A 16,574-nucleotide genomic window follows, 5' to 3' on the forward strand; every position below is an offset into this window, starting at 1 on the left:
TAAATTGATTAAACTGAAATTTGATCTCATTATGCACCATTTGCTCTTAAACTTTAAAGCTAAATAAGAAAAATGATTAAATAATGGTTTAAGTCAAAAAGTTTTGCATTTATACTCTAAATATGTCTGAATATGTACTTTCGAGTAAACTTTTTTTTTTTGAACTTTCGAGAAAACTTAGGTGTTTTATTTGATGTTTAACTCATTCGAGCATACTTGATTATTGTTTGCTATGCATATGTCTGAATATGTACTTTCGAGTAAACTTTGATGTTTTTGAACTTTCGAGAAAACTTAGGTGTTTTATTAGAAGTTCATATCATCAAGGTATAGTTGATGAATGTTAGATATGCATGTGTCTAAATATGCTTCGTGTATGAGTTTCAAGTAAACATATGTGTTTAGTTGGAGCTTTCTTATTTCAAGCATACTTTATGACTTTGAATTAAAATTGATCATAATGAATATTTTTCAAGTAAACTTGACTATTTACTTGTTGTTTAGCTCTGTCGAGTAAACTTGGTACATTTTAAAGCATACTTGTTAAAATATTAATTTACTTAAGTGTTAAATATTTCTGAATACTTTCTTTGAAATTGCAAGTGTTTTCGAGTGAACTTTGTTTATCGAGCAAACCTCATGCTTTTAGTAGACTTATATATTTAAATAATAGCTCAAGTGTTCTTCAAGCATATTTGCATATTTCATACTTCTCGAGTACACTTTATACTTTGAACACACTTGTATATTAAGATAATAGTTCAAGTCTTCTCAACCATACTGTGTATTTTTGAAGTATTATCGAGTAAACTTTGTTTTCGAGTGCGCTCAAATCTTTGATTTGCTTTAACATAAAGTCTTGTGATTTACAGAAATCACCATCTTAACTTTTGGTGATCAGCCAAACTTGAAAATGATATATACGGTCGCAGGATTGAAGCCACTGTGTTTGGAAGGGAGGTTAAAATTACTGAAAATCTAATTCGTGCAAGCCTCCAATTGCAAGACAACCCGGATGTACAATTATCTTATACTAATCAAAGACTGTTGAGAATATTTCAAGATACAATGGGGAATCACGGAAATGTGAATGAAGGCCAATTCCATAAAGGAATGTTCCCATTGCTATAAAGTTTCTTATTCACCACATTATTCAGGGATTTACACCAAGAAGGGGCACTTGGACCCTGATGAGCCGCGAGACAACCATTGTTGCTGTTGTATATGACCTCCCATTTAAGTTTTCAAGGATGATTTTCGAAGGGATGGTGGTCTCACTTGAGGAAGGACGAAAAGGAAAGATTTCTTATGTATCCTCGATTCCTACAAATCATATTCAACATTTTGCACCCTAATCTTCCAACCGCTGGGATTACTCATGTCTTACAAGACCCAAACGTGTGTAGAAGAATTAATAAATTGGGTCCTACCAGCCGTTTTAACCCGGAAGTGGAATATGATATCCTTTCGTGGTTGGTAGATAATGAAGTTAAGATCATGGAGGTTCCTGCTTCACCGAGAGTGAGCAATGATGAGGAAGATAGTGATGAGCATGATGATGATAATGATGAAGGGGGAGACGATTTGTAGGAGGGAGATAATGTTGTTGTTGAAGGAGATGGTGAGAGAGAGGCGGAGGTTGAGGCCGTGAATGTGGTTGTATCACCTGCTTAGGGGGAGATTAAAAATGCTGAAAATGAAGTTGATGTAAACATGGACAACATTGTTTCTACACCACCAATTTCGCCACCCACAACTCAATCACCACCACCCCAAGACCGAATACACGAAACATATATACCCTCACCACCTCACCATTCCCAAACATATGAACCTTATATTCCATCACCACCAACTTCCCCACATAACCAAACCCAAATCCTAACCCACAGAACCTTACATTCTAGAAATTATACCATACCATCTAATAAACCAACCCAACACACCTTACCAATCACCATCACAATCGCTAAACTTTGAACAAACTGAAACATCTCTATCCCCACCTACACATAGCCAATCACCACTTATCCAAACAATCAACACATTACCCAGCTCAAGTGAACGAGTTATCCAAAGCTCAACCCATCAAACCATACCAACCCGTCTTAATCTTCTAATTCTAATCCCATTTCCCCAGTTTCATTCCATCATCTGTTAAAAAGAAACTTTGATCTGATTATGGAGAATCGTGATTTAAAGAATGAAAATCAAAGATTGAAGGATAAGAACCAAGAGTTGGAACTACAACTAGAACATGCTTTATTAATGATTCAAACCCTCGTGCCTGAGGTTGAGAAGACCTCAGATGCACCAAAATAGGGGAGAATATGCTTGTTTCTGGTAAATATGTTGTTGTTGAGGCTAATGCTTTGAAAATTCTTGGAGATCTATATGATAGTGAGGAGGAAGAAGGGGATAGGGAGGATGACACAGATAATTCAGGTTATAAGGCTGATATATTATATGATGTTGTTCATGATTAAAATGTAGGTGAGAGAGTTGATGAATCTGAGAATTTTGAGGTTAATATGAATGTGCATGAGGCTTAAGAAATAAATGATGAGGCTTAAGTGAAATATTACATGATTGTTGAAAGTGTAGTTGAGATTGTGATTGAAGAGATGGTTGATGATGTTGTAAATGTTGGAGATGAAAATGATAAAAGTCAAGATGATTTTGATCTTGAAATATTGTACTAAGATTTTTACAGTATTGAATCTTTGATTTTGATTAAAAAAAAAAAGAGAAAGAAGTTGATGAAGAGATGGATGACTTAATGAGAGAAATAGATGAGTTCCCACCCACTGTGGTGAGGGAAATTGGTCCATCTAGACTGGAGGATGTGGATAATGAAAGTAGAAGAATAAAAGGAAAGGATGTGGCTGAACATGAAGGCCAGCTACAACCTTTAAAACAAAACGTAGTAGAATCTAGTGATGAACTTTTATTTGTTGATGAGTCTATGGAGGAGGCTATAAAAAGACATGATAAGATAGTTAATGAACGGATTCAGAGAGATACATGATAGGAGAAATTCGAAGATGGGATTGTTGAAAAAAGAGTTTGACATCTTCACAATGGTCAAAGGTGAAACGATGCCTCAGTTGATTGAGAGATATTGCCATCTTGTAAATGAAATGAAAAGATTGGGAATTGACAAAGAAGAGTATGAATATATTGACAAGCTTGCTGATGCTTTGTCTGATGATTGGAATACTTTTAAAATGATTCTACAATCAAATCTGATAAATTATGCAAGATTGACTTTAGCCCGTTTCATTGAGAAGTTGGAAGCACATGAACTTGAGCTGAGAAAGAAACAAAAAATGAAGAGTTCGTCAGTTACAAAAGACATTGGGTTATATTTTAATGCATCTCAATTTGTGATCGCTCATAGCCCAAAGATTCAAACTGCTTATGTTACAAATAGTAGTTTTTGTGGGAGTTATCAATCGAGTCCAAACATACATCACTTTACAAGCTCTTACGTTGGAATTAATTCGACAACTTCTTAAGTTCCTGATCAACATCAAAACCCACTAGTCCACCATCTAATGTTGTTCAATGCAATATTGCTGTGAATATCAAAAACAACAATGGACTAACAATGGAGAATGTTCAAGAACACATAGCTTTCTTTGGATCTGTCTTGGAGTCATATGAGTGCTTAATCGCTGGTCATATTGGTAATTACAACATGACAAAAGAAGATTAAGATCAAACCGACCCCGAGGAGATGGAAATGCTTGACATTCGTTGGTGTATGGCAAGTGTGGTGAGGAGAGCTCAAAGATTTAGAGAGATATACAAATTTTCTTGATGGAACAACTTGCTAAGCTTGAATTTGATAAGTCAAATTCTGAAGTTGGAGATTCTAGTCCTATTCCGTTTGCTCGAGATTACAATCGACAAGCCATATATCATCAAAGTTCACCTACATAAGCTAAGACATCAAAGAAACTTAAAGCTTCGTCCTCAAAGGCATGTCATGCTCAACTAGATGAGGATTTTAACTGGAATTTTGTTGTTCATAAAGCTAATGTGGCAGAAGTATTTGTTGAAAGTTCACAAGTTATGAAACAAGAAAACAAGAATGATGCAGAAAATGATGATGTTGCTAAAAGAATGAGTGATGCTGAAGAAGAGATTACTACTGCTACTGAGGATTCTCCTAAAAGTTTTGAATCGATTTCTAATATATTCTTTAAGTCATTTTGGCCACCTGATGTGTTTGAGAGTTTTGCAGGTTGGTTCAATGGCGAAGAAGTTTCACATGGAAAGATTGACTTTGGAATTGATGATGAGCAAGAGGAGACTAGAGAAACTAATGAAATTCAAGATGTAGTAAAGAGTGAAGCTAGTGAAGATTCTGAAAGTCTTGATCAAGAGATGAATCGTGATGTGGGAAAAGCACCTATTCTTCATGCAAACATTGATGGTCAAGTAAATTTTTCTCCTGATTAAATTAAATGTATTTGTGAATCATATGAAGAAAAGGAATATGTTATTAATTCTTTGATAACATATTTTAATTTGTTAAAAAAATGATTATAATAAAATGTAAAAGAGGCTTATGATAAGCTTCAATCATGTGAGAAAAACTTGTGGATGAAAATTTGCAAGATGAAAAAACACGATTTCTATGCTCATTCACACCGTTGAAGATAAACAATTGCCATCAACAGACATGTTGATGAGAAAGCGGAACTCAAAAGAGAATTGCAATTGATTAAAACTGAGATTGAAAGAAATGAAACAAAACTGAAAAGTTATTTCGCTTCTCAATATGTTTTGGATCACATTGTTCCGAAAGAGATTCCAAAATATCATGTCGTTCTGCCACTAGTTTGAAGTTATTAAGTTCCTAAAGAAGCTGAAGGACATCATAAGGTGTTGAACGAGGTGTCTAATACACCACAACATGATAATTCACGTGATAAGCAGGTTGTTCAATCTATTCATAGTTCTGAATGTGAAAGTGAGATAGGCAAACAAGCTGCTAAATTTGTTTTGTCTAAACGGGAAGGTACATTTAAAGAAAAAGTTAAAATTGTTAACCAATTTGAAAAATCTAAAACCCAATCACATGGTAAAACTAATAATCAGAATTCTAGATTTGCTAAAACCAGTTTTTACTATAAAAGAAAGGGTTTTGGTTTCGAGGAGGATAACCAAAAGTCGGTAAAACCACAAGATGGTTTTCAAAAGATTGTTTTTGTTAAAGGTGAGACATCTGAGGAACAAAAAGAGACTATCTTTACAACGCAATCAAATGAGGAGTTTTATAAACTCAAAGATGAAAGAGAAAGACAAGAGAATCATGTTCATCATGTTAACAATTTTGTTGACAGGAAGAAGTGTTTATGTTGTAATGAAGAAGGACATTTGTTTTATTCATGTCCTAAAAAATTTTCTCAAGGGAAACATGTGGTGAACAAAAAACCATATTCTAAAGTTCATGTGGTGAAACCTACATCTCCACCAATCAAGATTTTAAAAAGGTGTGTAGATAAGGAATATGTCAAAAAGATTTCTGAAGTGGCTGAATCTTCGAATGCTAAGAAAAATGATAGTTTTTACAAAAAGAAAAATTTTGTTGGACAGAATTGGGTGGCAAAGTTTAAAATCAATGAAAATGTTAAACCACCGAATGAACAAGTTGATCCAACTAATAATCAAGCTACAAAGTCTTTAAATGAAATTGTTAATCAAGTTGATTAACAAGCTGTTGAGCCTTAAATGAAGTTGTTAATCAAGTTGATGAACAGTTGTTTCATCAAGTTCATGTTCGTCTGATGAATCATTGTCTGATTATGAATATGATGATTTTTAGGATGTTTTAAATGAAAAAATGAAACAACCCAAGATCAAGAAGGCTTGGGTTTCCTTGTTTCACTAACTGCTTGTTTTTGTAGGGGCTTTCAAGATCCAATGACTCACGATGATTAATGGATAGTGGAGCCTCTTTACACATGACTGGAACTCTACATTTGCTAAAGAATATTCGATATATTCGAGGAGGTTATGTGGGATTTGCAGTAAATCAAAGAGGACAAATTGTTAGAGAAGGTACTTTATCGAATGGAAATTGATGTTCGAAAATGTGACTTACATCACAGAGCTTGAGAATAATTCGCTGAGCATCTCTTAAATTTGTGACAAAGGCTTTTCAACAAGTGTTACAAGTCAAGATTGTATGATTCTTAAGCCTGGGTATAAGATTCCAGAAGAATTGATTTTGATGAAAGCTCCAAGGGAAAATGATCTTTATCTACTTAACATGAATGTTGCTTCATCAAATCAAGGTAATGTTCAGTGTTTTGTAACTAAAGCATCTGAAAAAGAATCTGTGTTATGGCATCGTCTCATGGGTCACATCAATGTTCGGAAAATGAACTACTTTGTTCATAATCAATTGGTTGAAGGAGTCGTTAAGGGTTTTCATTTGAGTTCTGAGTGTTTGAGTTTCAAGAAGGGCAAACAAAAGAAGAAGTTGCACCTGACGAAATCTATCAACACGATCAACTTACCTTTCGAGAGGGTACATTTGAATTTATTTGGTCCTGTGAATGTCAAAAGTTTCACAGGGGAACTTTATTGTTTTTTGGTCACTGATGATTACTCACGATTCTCATGGGTAATGTTTCTTGAATCAAAAGATGAGGCTATTGACAATTTGATGATTTTGTTCAAAAAGCTTGAGATGTTATATAACTTGCCAATCCGAAGGATTCGAAGCGACAATGGTACCGAATTCAGAAACAACTGTATACTTCAATACTGTAATGAGTGGGGTATTCTTTATGACTTTAGTGCTCCCCAAACACCACAACAAAATGGAGTTGCTGAACGAAAGAATCGTACTCTGATTGAAACAACTAGGGCGATGTTGGCGGATTCGAAATTACCTATTAGTTTCTAGTCTGAAGCTGTTGCCTCAGCTTGTTACACTCTTAATCGTGTTCTGACGGTAAAGAAGTATGGCAAAAACCTGTTTTGAGCTACTTAATAGACGAAAGCCTAATTTGAAGTGGCTTGAGCCATTCGGATCTCAATGTACTGTTCTGGATTCTGATGGAAAATTTGGTGCTAAGCCTGTGGAAGGTTTCTTTGTGGGTTATGTTAGTGTCGGACCGGTGCGGGACACGGTTTCCCAACGATTCACGGGGCAACGTGTTAGAGTGCGGAATCCTCTAACACGGCGATTCGGTGGTGATCAACAACGCACGGTTACGATTCCTAAGACGGTTTGACACCTAGGGACGGAGGAAAAGACCGACACGACGAAGATTGGCAGAGAGGATTTTCGGCAGTAGCAGGTTCGTGACTGTGTGTAATGTGTGCTCTCTCTCGTGAAATTTCCTAAGTTTCGTTTATATACCGAATACTGATTCGATCGAATGAGTATCTCATTCGATCGAATGAGTCCTGGTTCGATCGAATCAGTCACTGATTCGATCGAATCAGTTTCTTTTGACATTTTCAGTCCGTTAACTTGGTTTCACGATCGTTATTTTCATATCGAACCATCCTGATAGAACTGGGGACATACACATGACATTTCATGTCCTAACAAACTCCCCCTTGGAGCCAGTTCTATTTACTTATAATCAATCGAGTTCTCTTGCTCGATCGTAACTCCCCCTTGGAGTTATCTCACTCTCTCTTTTCTCAAAGCTAGTGGTGCGCACGTTGCATCCACGAACTCCTTTCTTCATGAAGTTCTCTCAAGATCAAATGGTTCAGTCAGTCAGACTTACCATAGGTTCCGCATATCCTGAGAAGCTGTCAATTGGAATTTTAGATAAACATTTAAGCACAATCTATCTCAATCCAAAACAAATTACATTCAACTCAAGAACAATTACAATCAGAAGATTAAACCTTGAATTACAACAAGAAACAAAATAAACATGACAATTAAGCTTCAGTTTCTTGTGCATACTTCTTCTGTTGCTCTTTCCAGTTTGATCCTGCATGTATGTCATAGGCAAAGCAAATCCTAATGACATTTCTATACGTTAATGCTTGCTCTCTGTCTTCGGGGGCATAAAGAATCTCTGTCTTGTATAGTGTATAGACATCCTCCCGTGACAAGTTTGTGAGCCACATAGGATCAAATATGCGAATTGTGCTCCAATTTCCATTGTCGTTGAGCACGATAACTGCTTCATGCAGTCTTCCATCATAGTACCAATGCCTGAATGCTTTGTAGAAGTCCTGCTTCATCTTTCTTAGAGGAATCTTCTTCATCGTGAGTGGTGGCATGTACTTCAAGATAATCATTGGCCTGTTGGTGATCGGATCGATCTCCTTTTTACTTGTATATCTCTTTGGCCTCTGTGGAGTGATCATCTTCCATTTTGAGTTGTATTCCTTTCGCAATACACTCTGATAGTACGTGGCAAATGGAGATGAACTGGCGTAAAGCATATCAAGATAGTTCAGACGGTTTAGATCATAAGTAGGAAGAGTCTTCAAGTCAGTGATACGTTGAAAGTACTCAACCCCTTTTTCTCTCTTGATAGCAATGCAATTAAGATCCTTCAGACACGCCCAAGCAATAATCTCTCCTGAAGTTCTACGACCCTTCATCTTATAAGACGTTGTGTGAGGAATGGTCGGCTTTGCTTGTCGTCTGGACCTTATCTTCTCAAGAATAGCGTTGAAAGCTTTCTTGCATTCTTCTGTTTTCTCAACGAATTCGGCTTGATCTGCTTCAGAAGGCTGTTTCATTGTGGTTGACCTTTCGTCAGCCTTCTTCTGTATTTCCTCCTCTGTTACATTTTGGAAGAAACTTGCAGAGTTAGGAAGATTGTCAGTTTGAGACGTGTAGTATTCTGGATATTCTTCCTGTGTCAAGTCTTCCATTTCAACTTCATCAAATTGAGAGGGATCAGCGGCCGTAGATGATGTTGAGTCAGGTGTAGCAGCCGAAGAAGATGTTTGTTCTGTTGAAGGCAAAGCCAGATACTTGCCTGTTTCTTCATTGTATAGCTCAAACATTTGTTCCAGTTCTTCTTCTGTGAAATTGTGTGAAATTTCACCTTCTTCCAAGTCTCCACTTGCGAAGTTTTGCTGCTCATCTGGATTGTCCAGTAAAAACGTGAAATATTCCGCTGCTGTTTTTGATTGCAGCGGTTGGACATTAAACGGATCAGCATCACCTGTTTGATTAAAAACCACAATGTAACACAAATTTTAAATAAACATATGTAATATCATAAACATGAAATACAATACCATTACATATGAAACTAAGTTTACACACAAATCATTAATTAAAAAGATTTAACATTTAAGTCCTCACTACATTCACTCAAAATACTCTTAAATACCTTCACCTCCATCATCAGAAGAGTCCAGTTCGTCTGTGTCCACATCGACATTGGTTGGACCTTCCAGACGAAGAATATCTCCTTTCAGCTCGGTCATTTTTGCTTCAAGGCTTAGATTTGACTCTTTCAGCTCGTTGATCGAAGATCCTTGTTCAGCGACAGTAGCATTTAGCTGACTGTTTTCAAGCCTGAGCATTTCGTTCTCAGCTTGAAGTTTAGCAATCTGCTCATCTCTGAGTCGATTCTGTTCTTCTTGCTCTGTCTTGAACAATAACATCTTCATCATAGCCTTGTGAAGATCAGCAATTTCTGATGCAACCTTTTGAGGTATAGACATTTCCGGTTGAGGTTGAGGAGTAGGTTGTGGTGCTGACTGCGGTGTTGGTGGCTGTGCTGGTTGAGCAGGAGGGGCGGCAGAAGTCCCAACTGATGGTACCATTGAAGGACGTGGTTGATCGGAAAATAAACTCCGATACTTTCTTGTAACCTTCTTCTTCTGCCTCTTTGCAGGCCTTTCTTCAGTCGCATCTATCTCAGCCGGTTGTTTCTCGGCTCTAACTTCTTCACCAGCCTCCAGATCCTCAACATTTAAATACCAATCAGCCTGTTTTTCCTCTTCTGTCCTTGTGTCTTCCGGGACCCGCCACCTCCTCAGTGTCAGAATCGTCGCTGGATTCCTGATACGGTAAATTCTCGACGTCTGAGTCACTGGCAGCATTTCTCCACTTCCTCTTCGGAGGGGCCCTGTAGGACGGATTGACTATATGCCCGAAGCATCGTTTGAGTGGTGGCCTGGTGGGACGTTCTTTGTAGGATTTGAGACGGTTGAGAGTCTCATTCTTCATGTGGTCCAGTTTCACCACATCACCTTCATTTTCTTTCAGTAGACCCGGTGCTTGAGTATCAACTATCATCTGAACGAACCTCGGGTACTGAAGAAACTTCTCGCTCTTCCCTTGTTTCAACGTGATGTTTTCCACCATATGACCAAACGTCATTTGAGAGAAGTTGTAGGGGCGGTTCATCACCAGAGCAGCTACGGTGAACTGCATGCTTTCCCTCAGCTTGTCAAAGCTAGTTCGTTGAGGCCCCAAGCAATGCATCACCACGTGTGCCAGATACTTGAATTCGGGGCACAGGTTGGCTTTGTGAAGCAGACCGGCATTGAGATCGCCGTCATACTTCATTCTTGCGAAACATCCTCTAGTTGCCGCAGGATGTAATGATGTAGGGTCTGATTCTAAGTCTTCAAAACCGCAGACTTCTCGGATTACCTGGGCAGATATTACGATGGCATGCCCTCTGACCGTGGAGCGAATAACCGACGGCACGACTGTTTTGTCGTGCGTGGCATTCCTCCAGAACTCTTGTTGAATTGACATTATAGGCTCAACGATCCTCGAGATAGGTCCAGAAATCCTCGACCTCTTCAGAAATTTGATAACTGTTGCAAAATCCTTCCCGTGGCTAGACTTTTCGTCCAGGAAAGCCACGATATTGTGCTTGATAGACGTTTTGAATGGAGCAACCACTTCTGCAACTTCAGCCATTGAATCTGTAAACTTAAACGTGTTAGAACGAACAGATATCGAAACGACTGAATGCGTTTAAAATTTTCAAATTTTCTGGACTAGTTCGATCGAACGAGCAACACATTCGATCGGGTGAGCTATTCATTCGATCGAATGAGATCTGGTTCGATAACAGACATTCGAATGAGATAGATCTTATCATTTACTTCTGATTCGATCGAACTACTAATCGAATAAGTCACATTCGATCGAATAAGAAACTCGTTCGATCGAATAGACTGATTCGACTCATTCAAGCAGAAGCCCGGAAATGAAGAACACCCGAACCCGGAAAACCAAAACGACCAAAAACCCGATCAAAACACGGTTAAAAACAAGTAAAACTTACATTTTTGTAATCTACGTGAAAAACTGAATAAAGTGATCGGATCAAAAAGAGGGTTTGAGAAAAACAAATTTGAGAGAGAAAATCCGTAATATTTTTCGAATAATTCTGTCCGATCGAATAAGTTTGAATATTTATACTGTTTTTGGACTTATTCGATCGAATGGACTTGTTCGTTTGGATCATTCGATCGAATGAGATTCTATTCGATCGAATGAGTCTCTTCACAACTGTTCGCATTCTCTCACACACTGATTCGATCGAATCTGTTCATTCGATCGAGTTATTCATTCGAATAGCAACCTATTCGATCGAATGAGGGAAAACATTTGAAAAATAAATTTTTTAAATTTCTTATTTCCCGTCCATCGATCGTGATGCCTTTGAACCTGCACGAAAACATAAACTTTTGACACTTGGTTAGTTTTCTTAGACATTTTCCAATCCTGAGAGCTTCGTTCCTACAGAACATATAGATCATAATACATTAGTAACAAATGGAAAAATATCAGGCTCAAACATCTTTGGGTTTTCTTGTCACTTCATTCTTTCTTTCATGCACAGCCTGTTGCACAGATGAACATTTAGCAACCTGCATGAAGTTTTCTTTCATTCCTACACACTGGATAAACATTTAGTAGGAACATACAGGGATCAGACTACCTGTCACGATGATTTCTCATCGATTCTCAAACAAACAGAAATAGATAAAATGAAAAATAAATAGAAATAAAATCTTTTTGGTTTTTATCAAAATATTTACAGGGAGGGACAGGGATCAGACTACCTGTCACGATGATTTCTCATCAACATTAAAGCAGAATAAAATTAAAAAAAAAATTAATTCAGAATAAAAATCTTTTTGTATGTTTTTTTTATAATATTCAAACTGAAATAAACAACTGTACAAAAATTTAAAACACATTATTTTTGGTTGAGAAGGATCTATAATAAGAAATCATACAGACGTATATGACTATCTACTGAGACTTTTCGAGATTTTTTTTTTTTTTTTTTTTTTTTTTTTTTTTTTCAGAATATACGAAGTTAAACAAGACATAATGAATATTCTTTTTGTGAGAAAGATCCGAACAGGAATCATACTAATTACGTGACTGTCACACAGATCCGTGTTTAGCTGTATTATGACATAAAGAAACAGGTTGTGAGCATGTAAATAACTTAAAATGGTTTTCATCGTTTCTGTGATACGAGTTAGGTTCAATTATGTCTCAAAATTTAAGTGGGTAACAACTCAGAGATTATGATGCCTCCTATCTATTCTCAAAGCGTATTTGGCTTTCCCCAAGTCACCCCGAATTGACCTTGACCCATAGTGTCTGATTATGGTTGTAAGTGTCTTCATCTGCTTCCCGTTTTCTTTCTTACTCCATGATTGAGAAGTCTTGACATTGTTAACTCTAGAATGTTTCAATCACTCATAAGGTAAAATTTTTTTTTTTTTTTTTTTTTTTTTTTTTTTTTTTTTTTTACATAGACTTCAGAGTAGTAAACAATTGCAAGTCCCGAATCTGGATCACTGCAGTTTCTTCACACACTATCTTTACGGGAATCAGAACACTTATGGGCTCGTGTATGACTGGGTAATCGCTTTTCTGCCTATCATTCGGAAAGATATATATGAAGACATACAAAACTCTTAAGGAGTTTCCACGTAAAATCGAGTAGATTTAGTTTGTATCACATCTACTTTTACGCACCATAAAAAGCTACCATGACACACAATGACCGTTCTAAATCCTTTTAAGCCTAATAACTTCACTAGTTAAGCACACAGAATCAGTGTATCTATCATTTTCCAAGGTTGGATCAATTTCTCATTTTCTGAATATATATGAATGTCTTTTAAAAAAAATAACGTTTAAATTATTTCGCCCCGATCAAGTCAAAGTCTTCAGGTAAACGGCTATCCTGAAGATCCAATGGATCAACTGGACCGACCACATACGAGTATGTGTCCTTCTAACTAAGTATAACCGATTATTTTTCAGCGAAAGAATAAAAACCCATCAAAACCCGCCCCGATCACTTTCAGTCATCTGGTTAATGGCTATCCTCATAATCTACTAGTAGAAGTAAGGACCAAAACACATCCGAAAATGTGTCCATCAAACTGAGGTAACCGACATAATTTTAAGCGATAGTGATGTATAAAGATTTAATATAAGAAAAATGAAAATAAGCTGTACAGAAATAGCAAATCTTTTTGATGTCTCAGTATGATAGCGTCTGTGTACTATCACCTTTCTTGTAACAAGATCAACTTCTCAAAATTTTGAAATTTTTTAATGTTTTTGGGTTTTTGTATTTTATATTGTTTTTGGTTTTTCTTGAAACCTTTCTCCCCCTAGAATTTATAAAAAACAAAATCTTTTTGGATTTTTCAAATTTTTAAGAAAAGAAAAAATGAAAACAATTTAAATGATATCTTCAGGAACATCATCTGATATACGTTTAACGCCGTTGATCTCTAGTAAATATAAAAACCGTGGTTTATCAAATGCTTTAGTGAAGAGATCAGCGCGTTGTTCCTGAGTGGGGATTTTTATGAAATCGATTAACTTCTTTTCGTAGCAGTCACGAAGGAAGTGATATCGAATTTCGATGTGCTTCGTTTTGCTAAAATGGACCGGATTTTTGGTAATTGAAATTGCAGCAGAATTATCAATATATATGGGAGTAGTAAAACATTCAATACCGTAGTCACGCATTTGTTGCTGAATCCAAATAACTTGAGAACAGCAACTGGCAGCCGCAATATATTCCGCCTCAGCTGTTGAAGTGGAGACTGACGTCTGCTTTTTGCATTGCCACGTTACTAAACGACTTCCAAAGAACTGACATCCTGCTGTTGTTGATTTGTAATCGAGTTTACAACCACCATAATCCGAATCACTATACGCATGAAGATCGAAGTTGTCATCATAAGGATACCAAAGACCCCAATCTGGAGTACCCTTCAGATAACGCAAAATTCTTTTGACTGCAATCAGATGGGAGACCTTCGGCTTTGACTGGTAACGTGCACAGAGACACGTAGCAAACATTATGTCTGGCCGAGAAGCAGTCAGGTACATTAGAGATCCGATGATCCCTCTATAGTGAGTTGGATTGATTAATTCACCCTTCTCGTCAGGATTAATCCCGTGATTAACCTCTAAAGGAGTTCCCCGTGAAGAAGAACTCAACATCTCAAACCGTTTCAAGATGTCATTGACGTATTTTGTCTGGTGAATGAAGATACCGGAATCTTTTTGGTCAACTTGAAGTCCTAAGAAGAACTTCATCTCACCCATGGAGCTCATTTCAAATTTTTCTTTCATCACTTGTTCGAACTCCTTACAAAGTGTTTTATTCGTGGACCCGAAGATGATGTCGTCCACGTACACTTGTACCATAATTAGATCTCCTTCTTTTTCTTTTGTGAATAGCGTGCAGTCAATGGTTCCCCTTCTAAACCCGTTGTTCAGAAGGTGTTTGGATAGTTCTTTATACCAAGCTCTCGGGGCTTGGTGAAGACCGTACAAAGCCTTGTTGAGCAGATAGGCTTTGTCCTTGTGATATGGGTCTTCAAAACCTGGAGGTTGTGCCACATATACGGTCTCTTCGATGTGACCGTACAAAAAGGCACTCTTGACGTCCATCTGATATACTTTGAATTTCATGAAAGATGCATACGCCAAGAACATCCGGATTGCCTCCAAACGAGCAACCGGAGCATATACCTCATTGTAGTCTAGGCCTTCGATTTGCCTAAACCCTTGGACCACCAGGCGGGCTTTGTTGCGAACAATCACTCCACGATCGTCACGTTTACATTTTAGTACCCACTTAGTGCCAATTTTCTTCTGTCCTTTGGGGAGATCCACCAGCTTCCACACACCAAGTCTTTTAAACTGCAATAATTCCTCTTGCATGGCTGAGACCCAGTTGGGATCTTTCAGCGCATCGGTGGTGCTGTGTGGTTCTTCTTGTGCTAAGAAGCATTCATGGGCATTAAGAGCAACTGATCCTGACTCCATCATTTCTGTGTAGAGACCAAAATTCAGCTGTCGACGAGTTTTGACACCCTGTTGAATGTCCCCTATAATGTTGTCTTGTGGATGATCACGTTCAGTCCTAACAACCGGATTGTCAGGAACGACAACATTTTGTTCCAAGTTAGTTAAGTTCGGCTCAGGAACTGGAGCGGTTTGTGGTGCCTCTGAAGTAGACGTTAGAGGCTGATCTGCATTCGGCACTTCTTGATTTGACGATGAAGGTTGTGAAGTAACCTGAGTTGGTGCCGATTGTACATCATCTGCTGGAGATTCATCTTCAGATTCAGATTCGGAAGATTCTTGAACTCTGAAGATGGAAAACCCAAGACCGTAAGGGCTAGGAAATAGTCATCTGGACAGCGATGACTATGAACAGCTTGACGAAGATGATATGGAACGCATAGACATTATGTGGGCTCTTGGCAGTGCGTTCCGAAGGGCCAGAAAGTGGACGAAGAAAACAGGTCAGGCCCTCTCAATAAACAACAAATCCAAGTTCGGCTTTGATAAAAACAAAGTAAAATGCTACAACTGTGGCGAACTTGGTCACTTTGCCAAGGAGTGTTCGAAGCCAAGAAGGGAAGGTCACCAATATCCCTTCCGAACCACTTCATCATCATCCACTCCTGCTGCAGCTGCTGCAACTGTCAACCTTGAGAGACAACTGGTCCCTCAAAATCAAACCGCAAAAAAACAACGTCAACATCAACAATGAAACTGCTCTTGCAGTTCAAGGGGATGAAGGCGAGACATGGAACTTCAGCATCAACATGTCTGATGTCACAATAGTAGATGGAAACTCTGAAACCGAGTCTGTTGTTTCCTCGACAAATGAAGAATATATTGTCGATGAACCAGCTGCTGAAGTCCATGAAGAAGAACCTGAGGTTGAAGTGGTATCTATGGAGATTAAGGAGGATCACAATAAAGAGTCAAATGTTCCTCCAGACTCGGTTTCAGAGTTTCCATCTACTATTGTGACATCAGACATGTTGATGCTGAAGTTCCATGTCTCGCCTTCATCCCCTTGAACTGCAAGAGCAGTTTCATTGTTGATGTTGACGTTGTTTTTTTGCGGTTTGATTTTGAGGGACCAGTTGTCTCTCAAGGTTGACAGTTGCAGCAGCTGCAGCAGGAGTGGATGATGATGAAGTGGTTCGGAAGGGATATTGGTGACCTTCCCTTCTTGGCTTCGAACACTCCTTGGCAAAGTGACCAAGTTCGCCACAGTTGTAGCATTTTACTTTGTTTTTAT

This window comes from Bidens hawaiensis, unplaced genomic scaffold, assembly GCF_021521415.1.
Source record: "Bidens hawaiensis isolate Kalapana, Puna unplaced genomic scaffold, B.hawaiensis_p1.1 tig00029220_1, whole genome shotgun sequence".
Classification (NCBI taxonomy): Eukaryota; Viridiplantae; Streptophyta; class Magnoliopsida; order Asterales; family Asteraceae; genus Bidens; species Bidens hawaiensis.